This window comes from Equus przewalskii, chromosome 25 (assembly GCF_037783145.1).
Source record: "Equus przewalskii isolate Varuska chromosome 25, EquPr2, whole genome shotgun sequence".
Taxonomy (NCBI): Eukaryota; Metazoa; Chordata; class Mammalia; order Perissodactyla; family Equidae; genus Equus; species Equus przewalskii.
The window spans coordinates 42,292,390-42,314,006 of record NC_091855.1 but is presented as its reverse complement, the minus strand read 5'-3'; the positions used below and the strand labels follow the sequence as shown (position 1 = coordinate 42,314,006).

Genomic DNA, 21,617 nt, shown 5'->3' with positions numbered 1-21,617 from the left:
TTCCAAGACAACTTTGACCATTGTTCACCTTAGTCTCTTTCCACACCCAGAGGGAGCATGACAATCTTGAGCACAGCAGAAGCTGAAATCAGCTCAACCGTCTGTTCTGAAGAGTAACAAGCAGATGGGGTGATAAAAATATTGAGATATTCTCCTTATTGATCTATATATGCCACTATGCATTGCATAGTAATTTTAGCATTTATTAATTTATGGTAATATTTATTTTTTCCCTTAATAAATCAAATGTCAGAGTTATTACTGACCCACTTGGTAACTATTACTTATCACTGTCTATATCATTCTTCCTCAAAAACATATACACTTGAATCTTTTATTTTCCATTCCAATTTATATTAATATTATTTTAATTTGTTATATATTTTAGCAACGAAAAACTGCTTCACCCTCTTCTGTTGTATTCAGTAATATATTTGTTTATTAACCTGGCCATAATAATATTTTTAAATGATCAGGTACACAAAGACCAAAAACACGATCCCCATAAATGCCTGACGCCTCTCTACGGGATCACTTCAAATGGGGGGAAAGGACTAGATTTCTGTTGCGTTGGACCTCAGCATTCCAGACCTGCAGTGTTCATCATCCAAGACTCAGGCCACCAGTCTTTATCTTTGACGCAGGTTTGGCCCTCATTATATTCATTCATGTCTACATGTTTTTATTGATTAATTCATCAATTCACTAATAATAAAATAAATACCCAAGGAAAACAAAAACTCAAAACAAGAGCCTTGAATATCTCTAACGTTTGTCTATAGAATTACTTTCCACTGACAATATATTTCATTAATTGACCTCAATGTTTTCCATATAGATTAATTAACATCATAATTCATATTAACCTCATTTTTAAGATTGGCACCTGAGCTAACAATATTGCCAATCTGTTTTTTTGTTTCTGCTTTTTCTCCCTAAATCCCCAAGTATACAGTTGTATATTTTATTTAGTTGTGGGTCCTTCTAGTTGTGGCATGTGGGATGCCACCTCAGCATGGCCTGATGAGCAGTGCCACGTCCACGCCCAGGATCCGAACCAGCGAAACCCTGGGCCACTGAAGCGGAGCATGCCAACTTACCCACTCGGCCATGGCGCCGGCCCCAACCTCATTTTAATTATTTGGCCATGATTTGCGATCACTGATTATATTTCACACTTTTTTTTATAATCCAGTGTAAACCTTTTAAAAAACCACAAGCCCAAGACAAGAACTTTGACCATTACTCACATTGCTCTCCATGATCTTAATGCATAGATGCAACCAGAAAGCTCCTGACCAGGGCGGAGTGCTCAAATCAGCTTGAATGCGACCATTCTAAGGAGCACAAGACAGGGCAGATGATAAAAAGGACTGAGACATTATGTTCATGGGGCTTTGCATTCCACCTTTCATTTAGTCAGTCATTTAGGTAAGTTGTGATTTGGGTAATGGATATTTTATTTTTTATTAAGTAAACAAACAATATCAATCTTGCACCTGACACAGAATATGAACACTGACCATTACTTAATGCTGTCTATATCATCATTAGCCAAAGAACTAACACCCTTAGGCCATTTCTTTCCTAATGCATATCAGTCTTTTCAATACACATTAACAGATTACTATATTATAGTAATTTTTGCCTAACCACATTATAATTTGACAGGGCTTCACATTCTTCATTTTTATTTATTTATACATTTGCATGTTGATTATTTCATTGATTCAATTATAAAAATAGGGAGAAAATGCATTGACATAAGGACCAAAACAAGAATCTCTGTATATTCCTGACCTCTGTCTACAGGATCACTTCAAACTGGGACAATGGACCAGATTCCATTTCTGTTGGACCTCAGAGTTCCAGACACGTATTCATCGGATCCGACTCCTACGCCACCAGCAGTCATCATCGAGCCAATGTTGTGCCTCTTTTCCTTCACTCATTTCTACATTAATTCTGATCAATTAATAATTCAGTAATTATAATTTTAAAAGTCATTATTCACAGAAACCTACGAAGAGCCTAGAAATTCCTAATATATTTAGAATCATTCTGATGTCAATATCTCTCTCATTAATTATTCTCAATTTTTACTTTATGCATTATACAACATAATGCTTCATATAAATCCCATATTTCTCAGTGGGTTATTTGGATTCATGGATTATATTTCACAGTTTTCAACAATCCCTTAAACAAAGTATTGAACAAATACCAAAATTTTGACTTTTACTCACACGGTCTCCTAACACACGAATGCAACGAGACCTTGTGACCACAGACGAATCTTTAAATCAGCTTGACGGCACCCAGTCTAAGGAGCACAGAGCAGACGATAAACAATTTCAGACCTTATCTCCACTGACCTTTATTTTCCACATTTCATTTATTCCTTTAGGCGTTCATTAATTTTTATAATGTAGTATTTTTTCTCTTGACAAAAGAAACTCTTAACTTTGAGACTGACCCAGAACAATAATATTGACCTTGACTTATCAGTGTCCATACGGCTCTTAGGCAAAAAAGCAAAATGCTTATTCCATTTATTGCTTAATGAGCATGAATGTTTTTCATTTTATTCATAACATTTCTTGCCTCACAACATGCGTTCCTAGTTGGTCAATGCTTCACCCTCTTTTCTTGATCCGTTTTTTTATTTTTTAACGGTTCGATTACTGATTCATTAATGAAAATAAATCTAAATCTATGAACCCAAAATAAGAATATGATCTTTGTATATTCCTAACACTGACCCCTGGGGTCATTTACAACAAAAGATAGACTAGATTTTGTTTCATGTGGATTTAAGAGTCACAGACACATAATATTCACCATATATGACTCCTACGCAGCAGTGGTCGTCACTGGTCCACTTCTGGGCCTCTTTTTCTTCATTTGTAACAATTAAATCATTAATAATCAAAATAAATACATGACATAAAATCACAAGAAAAAAATCCTTGAATAAACCTAACTTCTGTCTATAGAATCATGTACCACTTAGATTATATCTCTTTCATTAATCAACCTCAATGTTGCATATTATCAACTTATCAATATAATATTTCACATCATACTGCTCAGTGGACCGTAGTTAACTTTTTTATTATTTTTATCACTTTTTAATAATACCAGGAATGCTCTTAAATCACTCAAACCAATGTAAAGTCTTTGACTATTATTCACCTTGGTCTCTTTCCTAACATAAAGGTAACATAACAATCTTAATCTCAGCAGATACTGAAATCAGCTCAATGCATTCATTCTGAAAAATGCAAACAGACAATATGATAGAAGATTCAGACATTTTCTTCATTCTTCCACATTTTCCACCATTTATCTGCATAGTCATTGGGGCATTTATTCATCTAGGGTAAGATTTATTTCTTTTTCTCTTAATAAAATAAATTCAGAAAATACCTGAGTGAGAGCACAGACATGTCACTGTCTGTGTCACCCTCGGCCAAACACATGATGCACTTGGTCCTTTTTTTAAACATTCCAGTTTACATTGATATTCATTTTCCTTATGACATATTTTACTAATGAACAAAGCTTCACTCTCTTCATCTTTATTCATTTATAAATTTATTTGTTCTGCCATTGATTCTCTTATAATAATATTTTTAAACTGCATGAACTCAAAGACCAAGAACAAGATCCTTGTGTATTCCTGACATCTGTCCATAGGTTCCCTTCTTAAAAGGACAATGGACTAGATTCCATTTGTGTTGGACCTCAGAGTTCTAGACACATATTCATCATATAGGACTCACACACCGCCAGTCATCATTCTTGGTCCAGGATTGCCCTTCTTTTCTATTGCCACCTACATTTGTTTATTGATTAATTCATTAATAAATACATATAAATCACCAAGAAAAACAAGAATAAGATTTTTGACTGTCTCTAACATCCATCTATACAATCATTTCCACTGAGACCAAATTCCTTCCATTAACTGAGCTTAGCTTTTCAATATATGGACCAGTCAACATAACGCTTGATATTAATCTTATAACACTGGCATGTCTCACTTTCTTTGATCATATTTAATACTGTTTAACAACACAGTGAAAACATTTTTTAAAAAACAGTCAAACCAAGAACAACATTGACTATTACTCACGTTGGTCTCCTTGCTGCTCAAACAGAGATGCAACGACAGAGCTCCTGACCAGGGAGGACGCTTAAATCAGCTGGAATATATCCATTCTGTGACGCACAAAGCAGAGCACAACAAAAAAACGTTGAGACGTTACCGCCACAGGTCCTTAATTCCACCTTTATTTACTAAGTGATGTAGGTAATTAGCAAGTCGTGATCATGTCTATTTTATTTTCTCTTAAGTGACCGAATACTTTTGATATAGCCACTGATAGACTATATCAATTACTCATTACTGTCTCTATCATACTTAGCAAAAGGGACAACATACTTGTGCCATTTATTTTCATTCATCTTCAGTTTTTGCAATGTATATTAATAGTATTTGCTACCTCAACACATATTTTTATAATTGGACAATGCTTTACCCCATTGTATTTATTTGTAACACATTTATTGATATATTCACTGATCCAATGATATTCATGGAATAAAAATGAATGAAAACAAAGACCAAAAACAAGACCCTTGTATATCCTGACATCTGTAAAGGACTATTTCAACTCCATGGGATGGATTTGTTTTGTGTTGGACCTCAGAGTTCCAGACACGTGGTATTCATCGCATAGGACTCATACGCCACCAGTGGTCATCATTGGTCCAGGATTGGCTCCTTTTCTCTATTGTCATCTACATTTGGTTATTGAGTAATTCACTAATATAGAAATAAACATAAATCACAAATATGATCCTTGAATATCGGTGACATCCACCTACACAATCAATTCCACTGAGACAAAACACTTTCATTAACCGAACTCAGTGTTTCATATATGGATTAATCATGATACTGTTTCAGATCAGACATTTAACATTGGCACGTTTGGGCTTCTTTGATTATATTTAACACTTTTTAATAATAGAGTAATTATTTTTTGAAAAAAACCACTCAATCCAAAACAAGAACGTTGATATCACTCACATTGTTTTCCATGCTCCTAACACACAGGTGCAACCACAGAACTCCTGACCATGGAAGATGCTTAAATCAGCTCAAGGGCATCCATTCTGAGGAGTACAGAGGAGAGCAGATGATACAAAATTGAGAACTAATCTCCACTGATCCTTGCTTCTGCATTTCATTTTTCAGTGATTTAGGCAATCATTAATTTAGAGTATATTTATTTCCTTTTCTCTTAAGGAAATGAACAATTAGAACTTGTCCTTGACCCAGAAAGTAAACATTGATTATTACTTATTATTGTCTATATCATCGTTAGCCAAAGATTTAACAGTCATGTACCATTTACTTCTCTTTAGACTCCACTGTTTTCAAATGTATTAATAGTATTCCTTGCCTCACCACATATTTTTATAGTTGGACAATACTTCACCTCACTCATCTTTATTTATTTATATATTTGTTTATAGACCATGTATTTCACTGCTCCAATTATAATAATAGATTGAAAATACATAAATGAACACAAAGACCAAAACAAGATCCTGGAATATACCTGACTTCTGTCTATAGGATCCTTTCAAACAGAGAAAATGCACTAGATTTCTTTTTGTTGGACCTCAGAGTTTCAGACACATTTTATTTATCATCCATGACTCAAACGCCACCAGTTATCATCATTGGTCCAAAATCAGCACACTTTCTCTCTTCATTCATTTATAAATTGTTTATAATTCACACTAATCGTACAGTGAATGCTCTTAAGCAAACCACCCAAATCAACACAAGACCTTTGACTATTACTCACATCGGTTCCACATTCCTAATGCATAGATGCGACCACAGAGCTCAAGATCGTGGAAGATGCTTAAGTCACCTCAAGTGTGTCCATTCTGAGGAGTACAGAGCACAGCAGTTGATAAAATAAATTAAGACCTGATCTACATTGATCCTTCCTTTCCATGCTTCATTTACTCAGTTTTTAAGGTATTTATTAATTTTTCATTATATATGTGTATGTTTTCTATTAAAGGAAATAACCTCAAACTTGAAACTAATCCAAAATAATAAAACTGACTCTTAATTATCCATGTCTACGTGATCCTCAGCCAAACACGTAACACCCTTGATCCATTTATTTCTTAATAGACATCAATTTTTCAATTTTTATTAATAATGTATTTTGTCTCATCACGTATGTGCATAACTGGACAATGCTTCACTTTCTCTTCCTTTATTTATCTTTCTTTAATTGTTCTATCATTGATCCATTAATAATAATAAATATAAATCTATGACTCCAAAATAAAAACGTAACCTTTGTATATTTTTGACGTCTATAGGATCATTTTCAAAAGAGGGTCAGGACTAATTGAGTTTTGTCTGGGAATTCACTTGTTTTCATCAACCAAGACACATACACCACCAGTCAGCATCACTGGTCCATGTTTGGGCCTCTTTTTCTTCATTTATGTCTATATTTGTATTGATTAAATCATTAATTCTTTGATAATAATAAAATAAATCCATGATTCACAAAAAAACCAAGAGCAAGATCCTTGAATATCCCCACCATCTTTCTATACAATCAGTTCCCACATAGACAATACCACTTCTGTTAATCTCAATGTTATACATTATTGATTAGTCAACATATTTCATATCATATTTCTTTTTGGACACTAGATAACTTTTTTATTAATTTAATAGTTTTTAGTAATGCAAGCATATCCTTAAGCAAATGACCTGAACCAAGACAAGATCTTTGATCATTACTCACCTTAATCTTTTTCCTAACACACAGGCAACATGACAATCTTGATCATGGCAGAAGCTAAAATCAGCTCCAACACCTGTCCTGAAAGGTAGCAAGCAGAGAAGGTAATAAAAAGGTTGAGAAATGCTCTCCATTGATCCATACTTTCCACCATTCATATACATAGTCAGGGATTTATTTATATCTAGTAATATTTATTTATTTTTCTCTTAATAAATCAAACATCAAACTTACAACCATTACTTATTACTGTCTATATCAAGATTTAGTCAAAGATGTCATACACTTGGTCCTTTTGTTTTTCATTCCAATTTGTTAATATTATTTTTACCTATTACATATTTTGACAATAAACAATGCTTCACCTCCTTCTTTATTCATTTATATATTTGTTCATTTATTCTGCCATTGATTCTTTTATAACAGTATTTTTAAAAATCCATGGCCAGAAATCCAACAAAAATATCCTTGTATATTCCTGACGTATGTCTACAGGAACACTTCAAACAGGGTGAACGTACTAGATTCCTTTCGTGTTGGACTTGCGAGTTTCAGACATGCACTACTCATTGTGTATGACTCACATGCACCGGCCATCACCACTGGTCCAGGTTTTCCCTTTTATTCTTCATCTTCTCTATTAATTCAACAATTCACAAATAATAATAAATTCACAGGGATCACAAAAACCCATGAAGAAGTTTCCTGAAAATCCCTAACATCTGTCTATAGAATTATTTCTCACAGAGACTAGATCTCTTTCTCTATTTGACCTCAATATTTAGTAAATCAATTAACCAACAGCATGCCTCACATCAACACCGGCTTCATTATTACACTATTACTGGCCTTCTGTGATTATATTTCATAGGTCTTTACACAGTGAATACCCTTAGGCAAACCATCCAAACCTTGACAAGAAATCTATTACTCACACGGGTCCCCACACATAGTGGCAACCAGAAGCTTCTGATCCTGAGATCACGGTAGAAGCTGGATTAGCAGTGAGCACGCCCCCTGAGGAGTACAAAGCAGAGCAGATGACAAACAGATTGAGACTTTCTCACCATTGCTTTCCACCTGTCATTTTCTTAGTCATTTAAAAATTTATTAATTGATGTTAATAATTATCTGTCTCTTCCCCTAAAAATAGAACATGGAACTCGCCACTGATTCAGAGCACTAATATTGACTATTACTTCTCCCTGTCTGTACATTAGTCAGCCCAAGAGGTAATACCCTCGATCCATTTATTTCTCAATAGACACTAGTATTTCCAAATTATATTAATAGTATTTCTTGTCTCATCTCATGTTTCTATAATTGAATGATGCTTCACATTCTTCATCTTTATTCATTTAAATAACTGTACAGATTTTGTTATTGAATTTTTCATAATAATACAATCAAAATTCATGAACCACATGGCCAAGGGGAAAACCTTCAGTCAGCTCAGTGCATTCATTCTAAGTATAAGCAATGGAGATAAATATTGAGACTTTCTTCCAAACAACACATGCTTTTCTGACTTCATTTTCTTAGCCATTTATGTATTTATTTTATAGTGTGATTTCTTTTTCTAAATGAATCTATTTCCTTTTTTAAATGAACCAAACTCACAAGTGACTGAAAGCAAGAACAGAGAATACCACACACCACCATCTACCTCATCCTTACTCAAAACTCTAACCCCCTTGATCCATTCATTACTTAATGACCTCCAGTGGTTCCCAGCTAGATTAATAATAATTATTGCTTCACCATATATTTCATAGTTGGATGAGTTTCATCCTTTTCATCTTTATCCAGTGACATACGTGTTTATTCTTTCATTTATTCACTTACGATAGTACAATCAAAACCCATGAAGCACCTAAGGCTGAGAACATGATCCTTGAACATGGCTGAAATTTATGCACAGGCTCATTCCCACATATGGAAACACTTAAATCCTTTTTGGTAATGGACCTCAGTAGGCCATAGATATTTTGATCATAACATGTAGTTCATAATGCATTCCATTCACATCATTGGTCCATGATTGGCTTTATTTTCATATAATTTGTATATTCTTTCTATACATAACAAGAACCACCCATCAGAACTAAAACATTGACTAGTACTTACATCTCCTATGTGCTTTTTCCTCATCATGAAAATAGCTTATATCTTTATCAATTAAGGAATGTTCAGGGAAAACCTAAAACAGAAATTTAAAGAGCTATAAAAACGAGTGCCATGGACTCGATCTATTTTTAAAATCATCCTAAGTAACACTAAACCAAATTAATCAAAACTTTCTTTCCTCATCATTAGTGCAGGCCTGTCCTTGTTTGATTTTGTTTATGTATGTAGCCATTTACTCACTTTAAATATACATTCCTAAACACAGCGGCGGCCTAGAGCTCTTGGTCTTTTCAGAATGCTTCAATCAGTTCAGGTACATCCATTCTGTGGAGTATAAAGATGATAAAAGAATGAGACATTTTCTCCATTGAACCATGCTTTTCCCCTTTCATTTGCTCAAACTTTTAGACACTTATCAATTAACGTATTTGTGATTTCTTAATAAAATAAACCACCTGGAACTCACCACTGATGCAGAGCAAAGACATTAACTAACGTCACATAGATCTGCCTATTATCAGCGATTCTCAAAACGTTGTTTCCCAACAGGCAGCATCGGCAGAACCTGGGAACACATGAGAAACGCAGAATCTCAGGTTCCAGCCAATCCTCCCCAGTGAGCAAAGCTGAAGGCGGGGCCAGCAGTCTGCAGTTCAACCAGCCTCCAGGTGCTTCTGATGAGCTCGCTCAAGTTTGAGAACCACCGCTCTATATGACCCTAACCCAGAGAGGAAACACCCTTGATCTATTGGTTTCCTAATGCACTGCAGCATTTCAGAATTAGAGGAACAAAAGTTTATTTCTTGCAACATTTTTTCTTCATTAATACAGCTTTACTCTCTTTATCTATTTATCTATCTATCATCTATCTATTTATCTGTCTATTGATTCTGTCCTTTATTCCCTTAGAATAATGCGATAAATCCCCAGGATCCAATTCAACCCCATAATTAGATTCTTAAAAATTCCTGAAATCTAGCTATAGATTTATTCCCGCAGATGTAATATGCCAAATCTGCTTTTGAAATGGACTTCAATGATGCAGAATGAAATTAATCACAGGACACGTTCAGGGTACATTTCATTCCTTGGCTCTTTTTCATTCTTGAAAGATATAAGAAAGAACAACCATGAACCCACTACACATTCCACATGCAAACACTGTAAATATCGTCTACCTTCCCTTGGTTGCTTCATTGAATTAACAGCTTAGCTCTTTTCCACAGAGGAATGTTTACAAACTATGGTGCAAACAGAATATGAAACAATAAGTAGCTATGAAAGGGAACATAAAATCCTCAAACTTTTGAAAAATTGTGCTGAAATTGATTACTTCATAAACCTTGCTACATAGCATATCTTCATCCTAAAGCCATATTTAGTCTTCTTTGATTTTACTTGTGTATAGCTATTTATTAATAGCTTTAATTTTCATCCGTTCATTCTTTAATTCATGAAATAATCTGACAAACTATTCATGTTTTAAACAAAACAAAAAATGTTTAACTTCCCAGAAACCCAGAAAAGAAATGCTATTGTGTATATCTGCCTAATTCTCCTTTCTGAGATGGTTAAGAGCTAAGCTTGTTTTTTCTTGAGATGGACACAACATGCGTAGAGTTGATGTACCAGGTCTCGTCACTGGCCAGATGCTGTGTCCTCTTTTATCTTATTAAGTTATTAACTTGTTTACTAATTTATAATGATAAAATCGGTATCTTTGTATACAATCTCAAGATAGTAACACTGATTAATAGTAACTATGTCCAGTTGCTCACTATTGTAAGTGTCAAGGGACTGTATTCTTTTTCCCAACTTTATGGAGGAATATTTGACAAATATGTTTGCGTATATTTAAAGCGTACGATGTGATGGTTTGATTTACATATACATTGTGGAATAATTACCAATGGAACACCGTGCAGCCAACTGGATTGATCATAACTCGTCATATGACATATTGTTGTCACTGGTTCATGCTCAGATTTCTTTAGTGTAGTTAGTTGATTAAATTATATGAACTTTTTTTCTTATTTCTTAACTCAAAATATAATAATAAAATAAAATAAAAACACCTACAACCCAAATAGAGCACAGAACATGAACACTGACAATTATATACATCTCTCCCTATGACCCTTATGCTGAGATACAAAAGCCTTGATGTATTTCTAGTGAACTTCAGTTCCTTAGAAATGTATTGGCAGTGATGTTTGTTTCACTACGTACGCTACAGTTGTTCCACATTTGGCCCCATTTTTCCTTCATCTATTCATCTGTACAGTTATTATTGCATTGATTAACTTAGAATAAGCAATCAATAACTGTGAAACCCAAAAGTCCAAGAATAAGATCCTTGGATATCACTCACAACAATTTATAGGATTGCTTCTATCATAAGTAACAGACTAGATTTCTTTTTTGCATTGGACCTCAGAGTTCTAGATCAGCATTTTTGTTCCTCCTTGACTCATGTGCCACCAGTCCTCAATATTGATCCAAACTTCACCCTCTTTTTCCTTCATTCAATTATAATTTTTAGAGATTAATTCATTAAATCACTAACAATAATATGTATCCATGAATTTTTTAAAGTAGCTTTAATATGCCTAACATCTGCATATAGAATCATTTTCTACAAAGCAAATTGTCCAGATCTCTTTTCCTACTCAACCTCAGTGTTGAATGTATGGGTTAGTGAACATACGTGCTTCATTTTAACCTCTTACTTTACCACTAGTCCATGGCTGACATGGGCTAATCTCTAGCATCTGTCAATAGAATTATTTTCCTCATCAATCCATCTCTTTCACTAATTGACCTCAGTGTTTCATGGATGGATTCATAAACATAATACTTCATATGAATTGCATTTTGGGGCATTCACTGATTATATTTCACACTTTTTGATAATACAGTGAATACCTTTAAACAAAACCACCCAAACTGAGACAAGAACACTGACTATTACTCACATTGTTCCCCACACTCTAACACACAGATGCATCCATAGAGCGTGTGAGCATGGAAGAATCCTTAAATCAGCTGGAGCATGTCCATTCTGAGGAGCACAGAGCAGAGCAGATGATTAAAAAAGATGGAGACCTCATCTCCACTGGTCTTCACATTCCACCTTCCATTTAGTCAGTCATTTAGGGAATTAGCAATTTCAAAAATGCTTATTTCATTTTTCCCAAGTAAGCAAACAACGACGATCCTGCCACTGAAACAGAATGCGACCATTGCCTATTACTAGTTAACACTGCCTATAAAATCCTTAGCCAAAGGGGTAACACCCTTGTACCATTTCTAACATGTATTTCCTAATGGATAAGGGTGTTTTCAATATACATTAGCAGTATCTCTTGTCTCACTACATATTTTTATAATTGGACAATGCTCTATGACCTTCACCTTATTTATATATTTATTCATTATTTCATTGATCCAATTATAAAAATAGGGAATGCATGAACAGAAACCTAAAACAAGATCCTTCTATATTCCTGACATCTGTCTATATGATGTCTTCAAACAATGGGAATGGAACAGGCTTCCTTTCTATTGGACCTCAGAGTTCCAGACACGTATTCATCGTATACGACTCATACGCCACCAGCAGTCATCACTGATCCAATATTGTCCCTCCTTTTCTTCAATTATTTCCACATTGTCTATTGATTAATTCATTAATTCACTAATAATAATTTTAAGATACTATTATTCACAAAAATCCAAGAGCCTCGATATCCCTAATCTGGATACACGATCATTCTCATCACATCAAGATATCTCTCCCATTAATTATCCTGTCTTTCATATGTGCATTAATCAATATAATCAACCCCATATTTGTCCCTGGGCTACATTTGACCTTATTTGCTTATATTTCACACTTTTTAATGATTCAGTGAAGACCTTTAAAAAAAAACAACATTAGAATAAGACAAGAACTTTGTTACTCACATTGGTCTCTATGCTCCTAACACACGGATGCAACCACTGAGCTGGGGACCACAAAAGATGCTTAAATCAGCTCGTTCTGAGGACACAGAGCAGGGCAGATGATAAAGAAAATTGAGACTTTATCCCCATTGATTCTTGCTTTCCACGTTATATTTACTGTTATTTAGGTATTTATAAATTTATGGTCCCTTTTCTTGTCCTAATGCCTGTCTATAGGATTGCTTCAAACACAGGCAATAGGCTATATTTCCTTTTTTATTGGACCTCAGAGTTTCAGAAACATATTCATCATCCGTGACTCATACTCCACCAACAGTCATCATTGGTCCAGATCTGCGCCTCTTTCCCTCCATTCTCACGTACCTTACTTCATTAATTAATTTCTTAATGCCACAAAGTTAATTTTTAAAATGCTACGATTCATTTGTCTATGGGATCATTTACCACATTATTATAATTCTTTCATTATCATAATATTTGATATATGCATTAGTAAATATAATACTTCATAATATCCCATATTTATCATTTTCCATGGTTGGTGTTTGGGACTATATTTCACCCTTTTAACAATACAGTGAACACTCTTTAAAAAACCTTCTTAAACAAATACAAGAAGTTTAACCTGTACTCACATTAGTCTCTACGCTCTTAACACACAGAGGAAACCACAGATCTCGGGACCATAAAAATAGTTAAATCATCTTGAGTGTGTCCATTCTGAGGAGTATAAGACAGAGCAAGTAATTAAAAATCAAAATCTTTTCTCCATGAGTCCTTGTTTTCCTCATTTCATTTTTCCATTTATTTGGGTATTTGTTAATTTTTCAGAACATATATACATAAGAAAATATAAACATACATATTACAAAATTAACATCCCCAACTCGAGACCGGCCCAGGCTTATAAAACTAAATATTACTTATCAGTATGGGTCTTTAAATGATCTTTAGAGAAACAGGTAACACCACCGGTCCATTTACTTCTTAACATCCATCAATTTCTTCAGCTCATATTAATAGTGTATCTTGCCTCACCACATATCTTCATTGATGGACATGACTTCATTTTTATTTTTCTTTATCTCTATATTTGTTTATTGGTTCTATCATTGATTCATTTATATTGATAATATAGAAATCCATGAATCCGAAATTACAAAAACAACATCCTTGTGTGTTCCTAACATCGATCCATAGGATCATTTGCAAGAGAGGAAACAGACCAGATTTTGCTTTCTCTTGGACCTCAGACTTCCAGACACGTAGCATTCATCGTACATGACTCGTCCGCCACCAGTCATCATCATTGGTCCCAGTTTGGGCCTCTTTTTCTTCATTCACCTCTACATTTGTTTATATATTAATTCATCAATCTAACAATAATAATTAAATAAATCTATGAATCACAAAAACGCAAGGACAAGAGCCTTCGGTATTCCTATCAGCTTTCTCTAGAACCAATGTCTAACTGAATACCTGTCTTTCATTAATCATGCTTACTGCTGTAAAGATAGATCGATCAACATAATGTTTCATGCATTTCCAATTTAATCACTGAACCATGGTGGGCCTTTTTTCTTATATTTATTACTTTTTAAATTATTACAGTGATACCCTAAACAAACCACCCAAACCAACACAAGAACTTTGATGGTTACTCACACTGGACTAAATGTTCCTACAGAGAGAGGCTACTTTGGGGCTCCTGAACAGGGCAGATGCTTAAACCATTTCAGGTGTTTTCTTTCTAAGACGTAAAAGGCAAAGCAGAGGATAAGAGGATTGAGGCATCATCTCCACTGTTCAGTATTTTCAGCACATTTTAATTGTCTCATTGCCTCACCACATATATGAAGAGTGCATATGCTGCATGCTCTTCACCTGTACTTTTTTATATTTGTACACTGATTCTTAAATCGATCATTTATGACAAGAGAATCAAAATCCATGAAGACCAGCTAAGAAAACGATCCTTTTACATTCCCAAAATCAGTCTATAGGATCACTTCAAACAGAGGCAATAAACTACACTTCCTTTTGTGTTGGACCTCAGAGTTCAAAACATATAGTATTCATCATCCGTGACTCCTACGCCACCAGTCGTCAGCATTGGTCCATATTTTCGCCTCTTTTTCTCCATTCTCTTATATATTATTTCACTGATTAATTCCTTAATTTACTAATATTAATTTTAAAACCCTATAATTCACACAAAAAAATGAAGAATAAGAACCTTGAATATTCTACATCTGCCTAGAGAATCATTTATCACATTGATATATCTCTTTCATTAATTATCCTTAATCTATCTTAGATGGATTAATAAATATAACACTTGGTAATAATCCCATAAGTATCATTGGCCATGGTTGGCCTTTTGAATAATATTCACACTTTTAATAATACAGCAAGTGCCCTTATTAAAAAACCTGTCAAATGAAGACACGATCTTTATTACTCACGTTGTGCTCCATGCACCTAACACACAGAGCCAACAAAGAGGGTGCAGCCGTGAAAGAATTCTTCCATCAGCTCCAGTATGTCCCTTCAGAGGACATAAAGCAGAACAGATGATGAAAAAAACACTGAGGCCTCATCTGAACGGATCCTTCTTTTCTATATTTCATTTATTCAGTTATTTAGATATTTATTTTTCATAACATAGATTCTTTTCTCTTAATGAAAAGAACAACCTCAAATTTGAGACTCATCTAGAAAATAAAATTTACTCTTATTTATCACAGTCTATGTGATCCTTAGTCAAAGAGGTGGTACTCTTAATCCATTTCTTTCTTTCTTTCTTTCTTTTCTTTTGCTGAGTAAGATTTGCCCTGCAGTAACATCCATTGCCAATCCTCCTCTTTTTGCTTGAGGAAGATTGTCCCTGAGCTAACATCTGTGCCAACCTTCCTCTATTTTGTATGTGGGTCACCACCACAACATCACTGACAAGTGGTGTAGGTCTGTGACCAGGGTCCGAACCCACAAACCTGGGCCGCCGAGTGGAGAGCACAAACTTAACCACTAGGCCACATGTCCAGCCCCAATCCCTTTAGTTCTTAAGGAGTATCACTGTTTCAATTTTTAGCAATAATAATTCTTGCCTCACCACATGTATTCACACTTGGACAATACTTCACTGTGTTCTTATCTATTTATTTATATTTCTTTAATGGTTTTCATTGATCCATTAATAATAACAAATCTAAATCAATGAATACAGGTTAAGAACATGATTTTTGTATATTTCTAATATCTCTCTACAGGATGATTTCCAAAAGAGGGATGTGGTTAATTATGTTTTGTGTTGGACCTCAGAGTTCCAGGCACATCTTATTCACCATCCATGACCCATATGCCACTTGTCATCATCATTGGTTCAGGTTTGGGTCTCTTCTTCTTCATTCATTTCTTTATTTGTATCAAATAAATCATTAATTAATTAATAATAATGAAATGAACATATAATTCACAAAATTCAAGAACAAGATCTTTGAATATCCCTAACATTTCTCTATAGAATCATTTCCCATACGGACTGATTCTCTTTCATTAATTGACCTCAACGTTGCACAGTATTTATTCATCAACGTGTTTCATATCATATTTATCATTGGACCATAGTTAACTTTTTTATTATGTTTAATATGTTTCAATAATTCAATGAATACCTTTAAACAAATAACCCAATCTAAGACAACAACTTTGACTACAGTCAGGTGTCACTTAACAATGGGGATACATTCTGAGAAATGCATCATTAAGCAGTTTTGTCCTGGTGTAAACATCATAGGTGAACTTACACAAACCTAGATGGAATAGCCTACTACACACCTAGGCTACGTGGTATTAATCTTACAGGACCACTCTCAAATATGTGGTCAGTTGTTGACTGAAAAATGGTTATGTGACACATGACTGTATTACTCACCTTGGTCTCTTTCCAACAGAGGCAACATGAAGATCTTGATCGTGACAGAAGCTCTCGCCTCCATTCTGAATAGTACCAAGCAGAGAAAGTGATAAAAAGATTGAGATATTGTCTCCATTGATCCACACTTTCCACCATTCATATACATAGTCATTTAGGTATTAATTAATTATCGTTACATTTATTTCTTTTTCCCTTACTAAAACAAACATCAAACTTGCAACTTCCTGAGATCAATAATTGACCATTACTTATCACTTTCTATATCATCCTTAGTCAAAAATGCAAAATACACTTGACCCATTTATTATCCATTCTAACTTATATTATTTCTCCTTACTACATATTTAAGTAATGAATAATATTTAACCCTCTTTATCTTTATTCATTTGTATATTTGTTTATTCTGACATTGATACTACTTTAGTAACATTTTTAAAAATTCATGAACACAAGGAATAAGGACAAAGTCCTTACATACGCCTGACATCTGTCTATAGGAACACTTCCAACAGAGGGAATGGACCTGATTTCTTTGCATTGGACCTCAGAGCTCCAGACGCGTAGAATTCATTGTATATGACACATATGCCATCGGTCGTCATCATTGGTCCAGGCTTGGGTCTCTTTTTCTTCATTAAATCTATATTTGTTTACTGATCAATTTACTAAGTTATTAACACTAATAAAATAAATATCTGTGAATCAAAAAAACTCAAGGACAAGATGCTTAAGTATTTCTAGCATCTGTCTATAGAATCTTTGCCACACTGAATAAACTTACTTCATTAATCATCTTCATTGTGGCAAATACTGATTAATCAACATAATGTCTCATGTCAATGCCATATTTGTCATGGAGCCATGTTTGGCCTTCTTTGAATATATTTAATAATTTTTATTATTAGACTGAATATCCTGTATAAACCACCTCAACCAAGAGAAGAATCTGACCATTACTCACACTGGTCTCCACGCTCGTGCACGGGGGCATACATGGAGCTCCTGATCATGGCCAAATGCTTAAATAAGTTCAGGTGTCCATTCTGAGGAGTACAAAGCAGAACAGATAAAGACAAGATTGAGATATTCTCTACTGATGCATACATTCCACCTTCATTTAGTAAGTTATTTATGAATATAGCAAATTGGGGACATATTCATTACTTTTATCTTAAAAAATTGAACAATAGTGAACCTAACACTAACTCAGAACAAGAACTTAAACCATTATTCATTGCCTATATCATACTTAGCCGAAGAGGTAAGACACGTGAACCATTTACATTTCTTAGCGAACTTCAGCATTCTCAGTAAATGTTCATTGTTTCATCACCTCAGCACATACATGAAGAGTGGACACGCTCCACCCTCTTCATCACCTTTTACGCTATTTATACTTTTACACTTAACTTTCAACTATTTATGCTTTTACAGTGATGGTTTCTTTGGGCCATTTTTTTACAGTAAAATCAAACTTCAGAAACACAAACCAAGAAAATTGGTTTTTATTTTCTATATTTTTTATTTTCCTAATATATGTCTATAATATCATGTCAAACAGAGGCAATAAGTTATATTTCTTTTTTGTTGGACCTCAGAGTTTCAGACACGTAATATTCATCATCCATGACTCATACGCACCAGTCGTCATCATTGGTCCATATGTGGGCCTCTTTTTCTTCACTCTCATCTGCATAAGTTTACTCATTAATTCACTAATTCACTAACATTAATTTTTAAAACTCACTGATTCACAAAACCCCAAGAATAAAAGCAATATTCTGCATCTGCCTATAGTATCATTTGCACATTGCTATGTCTTTCATTACCATCAATGTTTCATGTATGGATTAATAAATATAACACTGAAGACCAAACTCATATTTAGCATTCATGATAGTTTGTGTCTTGGATTATATTTCACACTTTTAACAATACAGTGAATACCGGGGGAAAGAAACCTCTGAAACAAAGGCATGAACTTTATTACTTACACTGGTCTCTATACTCATTACACAGAGGCAACTGTCGAGCATGTGATCATAGAAGATGCTTAAACCCACTCGAGAGCATCCATCTGAGGAGTACAGAGCAGAGCAGATGATATAGAAACTTGAGACCGTCTTCTAAATTGGTCCTTGTTTTGCTCATTTTGTTTACTCAGTCATAAAGGTATTTATTATTTTTCATAATTTAGATACATATATAAGCATAAATATAAGTATGATATGATCCTTAGAAAAAGAGGTAACACCGTTGGTACATTTATTTCTTAACATGCATCAGCTTATATTAATAATATATCTTGCCTCACCACACATATTCATAGGCAGACAAGGCTTCATCTTTGTTTTTTTAATTTATATATTTATTGGTTCTACCATTGATCCATTTATATTAATAATATAGAAATCTATGAATCCAAGATTACAAGAACAATATCCTTGAATATTCCTAGCATGGATCCATGGGGTCACTTGTGAGAGAAGAAACACTAGATTTTGTTTTATCTTGGACCTCAGACTTCCAGACACGTAGCATTCATCGTTCATGACTCGTACGCCACCAGTCATCATCATTGGTCCAGATCTGGGCCTCTTCTTCTCCATTCCTATCTACATTTGTTCAATGATTAATTCATCAATTGACTAATAGCAATTAAATAAATATCTATGAATCACAAAACTCAAGGACAAGAGCCTTCAGTGTCTTTATCATTTTTCTTTAGAATCATTGCCTAAAAGAATACACCTCTTTCATTGATCATCCTCACTGTTGTAAAGATAGATTAATCAAAATAATGTTTCATATATTTCCATTTTAATCACTGGACCATGGTTGGTCTTTTATCTTATATTGAGTACTTTTTAAAAATATTACAGAGAATATCCTAAACAAACCACCCAAAGTAGGATGAGAACACTGACTATTACTCACGTTGGTTTCCATGCTCCTACAGACAAATATAGAGATTGTTGACCAAGGCATAATTCTTAAATCAGCTTCAATGTGTCCATTCTAAAAAGTATAAAGCAGAGTAGATGATAACATGATTGCGATATTTTATTGATCCTTCTTTCTACATTATTCAGTGTTTAAGTTATACATTAATTTTGGGTATTCTTCCTTAAGAAAAATAGACAACATTGAAATTTCCACTAACCCAAAACAAGGATATGGCCATTACTTATACTATCTATAACATCCTTAGCTAGTAATACCCTTGAGCCATTTATTTCTTAACTGACTTAGTGTTTCAATATTTATTAATATTATCTCTTGCCTTACTGCATTTGTTCATGACTGGACACTGCTTCGCCCTTTCCATCTTTATTTATTCATATTTATGCACTGATTCTTTAATCGATGCATTTACTATACAGTCAGGCATCACTTAACGACAAAGGTACATTCTGGAAAATGTGTTCTTAATCGATTTTGTCATTGTGTGAACATCACAAAACGTCCTTCTGTGGTGCATGACTGTAAGAGAAGCAAAGTCCATGAACACAAAGACCCCAGAAGAAAATCCGTGTGAAATCCTAAACCTGTCTATGGGATCATTTCCAAGAGAGGCAATAAACCAAATTTCTTTTGATACTGGACCTCAGAGTTCCAGACACGTATTCATCATCCATGACTCATACGCCACCAGTGGTCATCATTGGTCCAGGTTTGGCCTTTTTTTTCCTCTCTCATCTACCTTTGTTTATTAATTAATTTACCAATTTATCTAGTAGTAATAAAATAAATACCTATGCAGCACAAAAAAAAACAAAACACAGGCCTTGAGTAGTCCTACATCTGTCTACAGAATCATTTGCTACATAGATATGTCTCTGTCATTAATCATCCTCAAAGTTTCATGTAGGAATTAATCAACATAATGCTACCTATCACGCCCATATTTATCAATGGACCATGGTTGGCTTTCTTTGATTATATTTCATACTTTTCAAACACAGAGTGTATATCCGCAAAAACTCACATTTGTTTCTATGTGCCAAACACAGAGAGACAACCAGACATCTTGTCACCACGGAAGAATCCTTAAACCACCTCCAGTGCACCCATTCTGAGAAATACAAAACACAAAAGGAGATTAAAAAAAAAAAACTGAGAGACCTTATCTGCATGGACTTTGCTCTCTGCATTTCATTTACTCAGCCACTTAAGTATTTATTAATTTTCATAATTTACAATGCTTCACTTATTCATAAATTTATTTATATTTGTTTATGGATTCTTTCATTGATCTATTTATACTAATAGAATCAAAATCTATGAACACAAAAACCAAGAACATGGTCTTTGTATGTTACTAATATCTGTCAATATGGTCATTTCCAACAGAGGACATTCCGTATTGTGTTGGACCTCAGAGTTCCCGACACGTAGTATTCATCATTCATGACTCATACGCCACCAGTCATCATCATTGGTCCAGACTCAGCCCTCTTTTTCTTCACTCACTTCTACATTTCTTTCCTGATTAACTTACCAATAAAGCAATAACTATAAAATAAACATCCGTGAATCAAAACACTTGAAATCAGGACCCTTCAGTATCTCTAACATTCATCAATAGAATCATTTCCCTTGTCAAATATATATTTCATTTCTCATCTATATTATTGCAAATACCAATTAATCAATAAGATGTTGCATGTCAATTCCATATTTATCATGGGGCCATGGCTGGCCTTTTTTATTATTTTTAATTATTTTCTAAT

The 21,617-nt window shown here is 34.2% G+C and overlaps 18 non-coding genes across 18 annotated transcripts; all 18 read right to left on the bottom strand.

Moving 5' to 3' along the window:
- Positions 1 to 570: 570 nt before the first annotated feature.
- On the bottom strand, positions 571 to 643 carry LOC139079476 (small nucleolar RNA SNORD113/SNORD114 family). Its single transcript, XR_011533172.1, has one exon. It is a non-coding gene; the product is annotated as a small nucleolar RNA SNORD113/SNORD114 family (small nucleolar RNA).
- A 1,210-nt stretch (positions 644 to 1,853) lies between these two features.
- On the bottom strand, positions 1,854 to 1,925 carry LOC139079529 (small nucleolar RNA SNORD113/SNORD114 family). The gene has a single exon (XR_011533221.1). It is a non-coding gene; the product is annotated as a small nucleolar RNA SNORD113/SNORD114 family (small nucleolar RNA).
- Positions 1,926 to 2,807: 882 nt separating this feature from the next.
- Positions 2,808 to 2,881, bottom strand: LOC139079472 (small nucleolar RNA SNORD113/SNORD114 family). The gene has a single exon (XR_011533170.1). It is a non-coding gene; the product is annotated as a small nucleolar RNA SNORD113/SNORD114 family (small nucleolar RNA).
- An 859-nt stretch (positions 2,882 to 3,740) lies between these two features.
- On the bottom strand, positions 3,741 to 3,812 carry LOC139079524 (small nucleolar RNA SNORD113/SNORD114 family). Its single transcript, XR_011533217.1, has one exon. It is a non-coding gene; the product is annotated as a small nucleolar RNA SNORD113/SNORD114 family (small nucleolar RNA).
- Positions 3,813 to 4,704: 892 nt separating this feature from the next.
- Positions 4,705 to 4,779, bottom strand: LOC139079494 (small nucleolar RNA SNORD113/SNORD114 family). The gene has a single exon (XR_011533187.1). It is a non-coding gene; the product is annotated as a small nucleolar RNA SNORD113/SNORD114 family (small nucleolar RNA).
- A 911-nt stretch (positions 4,780 to 5,690) lies between these two features.
- Positions 5,691 to 5,765, bottom strand: LOC139079496 (small nucleolar RNA SNORD113/SNORD114 family). The gene has a single exon (XR_011533189.1). It is a non-coding gene; the product is annotated as a small nucleolar RNA SNORD113/SNORD114 family (small nucleolar RNA).
- Positions 5,766 to 7,390: 1,625 nt separating this feature from the next.
- On the bottom strand, positions 7,391 to 7,464 carry LOC139079478 (small nucleolar RNA SNORD113/SNORD114 family). The gene has a single exon (XR_011533174.1). It is a non-coding gene; the product is annotated as a small nucleolar RNA SNORD113/SNORD114 family (small nucleolar RNA).
- Positions 7,465 to 11,407: 3,943 nt separating this feature from the next.
- On the bottom strand, positions 11,408 to 11,482 carry LOC139079471 (small nucleolar RNA SNORD113/SNORD114 family). The gene has a single exon (XR_011533169.1). It is a non-coding gene; the product is annotated as a small nucleolar RNA SNORD113/SNORD114 family (small nucleolar RNA).
- A 1,063-nt stretch (positions 11,483 to 12,545) lies between these two features.
- Positions 12,546 to 12,617, bottom strand: LOC139079501 (small nucleolar RNA SNORD113/SNORD114 family). Its single transcript, XR_011533195.1, has one exon. It is a non-coding gene; the product is annotated as a small nucleolar RNA SNORD113/SNORD114 family (small nucleolar RNA).
- Positions 12,618 to 13,205: 588 nt separating this feature from the next.
- On the bottom strand, positions 13,206 to 13,277 carry LOC139079507 (small nucleolar RNA SNORD113/SNORD114 family). Its single transcript, XR_011533201.1, has one exon. It is a non-coding gene; the product is annotated as a small nucleolar RNA SNORD113/SNORD114 family (small nucleolar RNA).
- Positions 13,278 to 14,189: 912 nt separating this feature from the next.
- On the bottom strand, positions 14,190 to 14,264 carry LOC139079510 (small nucleolar RNA SNORD113/SNORD114 family). The gene has a single exon (XR_011533204.1). It is a non-coding gene; the product is annotated as a small nucleolar RNA SNORD113/SNORD114 family (small nucleolar RNA).
- A 728-nt stretch (positions 14,265 to 14,992) lies between these two features.
- LOC139079512 (small nucleolar RNA SNORD113/SNORD114 family) lies at positions 14,993 to 15,067 on the bottom strand. The gene has a single exon (XR_011533206.1). It is a non-coding gene; the product is annotated as a small nucleolar RNA SNORD113/SNORD114 family (small nucleolar RNA).
- A 1,190-nt stretch (positions 15,068 to 16,257) lies between these two features.
- On the bottom strand, positions 16,258 to 16,332 carry LOC139079517 (small nucleolar RNA SNORD113/SNORD114 family). The gene has a single exon (XR_011533211.1). It is a non-coding gene; the product is annotated as a small nucleolar RNA SNORD113/SNORD114 family (small nucleolar RNA).
- A 1,089-nt stretch (positions 16,333 to 17,421) lies between these two features.
- Positions 17,422 to 17,496, bottom strand: LOC139079521 (small nucleolar RNA SNORD113/SNORD114 family). The gene has a single exon (XR_011533215.1). It is a non-coding gene; the product is annotated as a small nucleolar RNA SNORD113/SNORD114 family (small nucleolar RNA).
- Positions 17,497 to 18,471: 975 nt separating this feature from the next.
- LOC139079504 (small nucleolar RNA SNORD113/SNORD114 family) lies at positions 18,472 to 18,545 on the bottom strand. The gene has a single exon (XR_011533198.1). It is a non-coding gene; the product is annotated as a small nucleolar RNA SNORD113/SNORD114 family (small nucleolar RNA).
- Positions 18,546 to 19,395: 850 nt separating this feature from the next.
- Positions 19,396 to 19,470, bottom strand: LOC139079500 (small nucleolar RNA SNORD113/SNORD114 family). Its single transcript, XR_011533194.1, has one exon. It is a non-coding gene; the product is annotated as a small nucleolar RNA SNORD113/SNORD114 family (small nucleolar RNA).
- A 1,014-nt stretch (positions 19,471 to 20,484) lies between these two features.
- LOC139079491 (small nucleolar RNA SNORD113/SNORD114 family) lies at positions 20,485 to 20,556 on the bottom strand. The gene has a single exon (XR_011533185.1). It is a non-coding gene; the product is annotated as a small nucleolar RNA SNORD113/SNORD114 family (small nucleolar RNA).
- A 699-nt stretch (positions 20,557 to 21,255) lies between these two features.
- Positions 21,256 to 21,330, bottom strand: LOC139079495 (small nucleolar RNA SNORD113/SNORD114 family). The gene has a single exon (XR_011533188.1). It is a non-coding gene; the product is annotated as a small nucleolar RNA SNORD113/SNORD114 family (small nucleolar RNA).
- Positions 21,331 to 21,617: the final 287 nt, after the last annotated feature.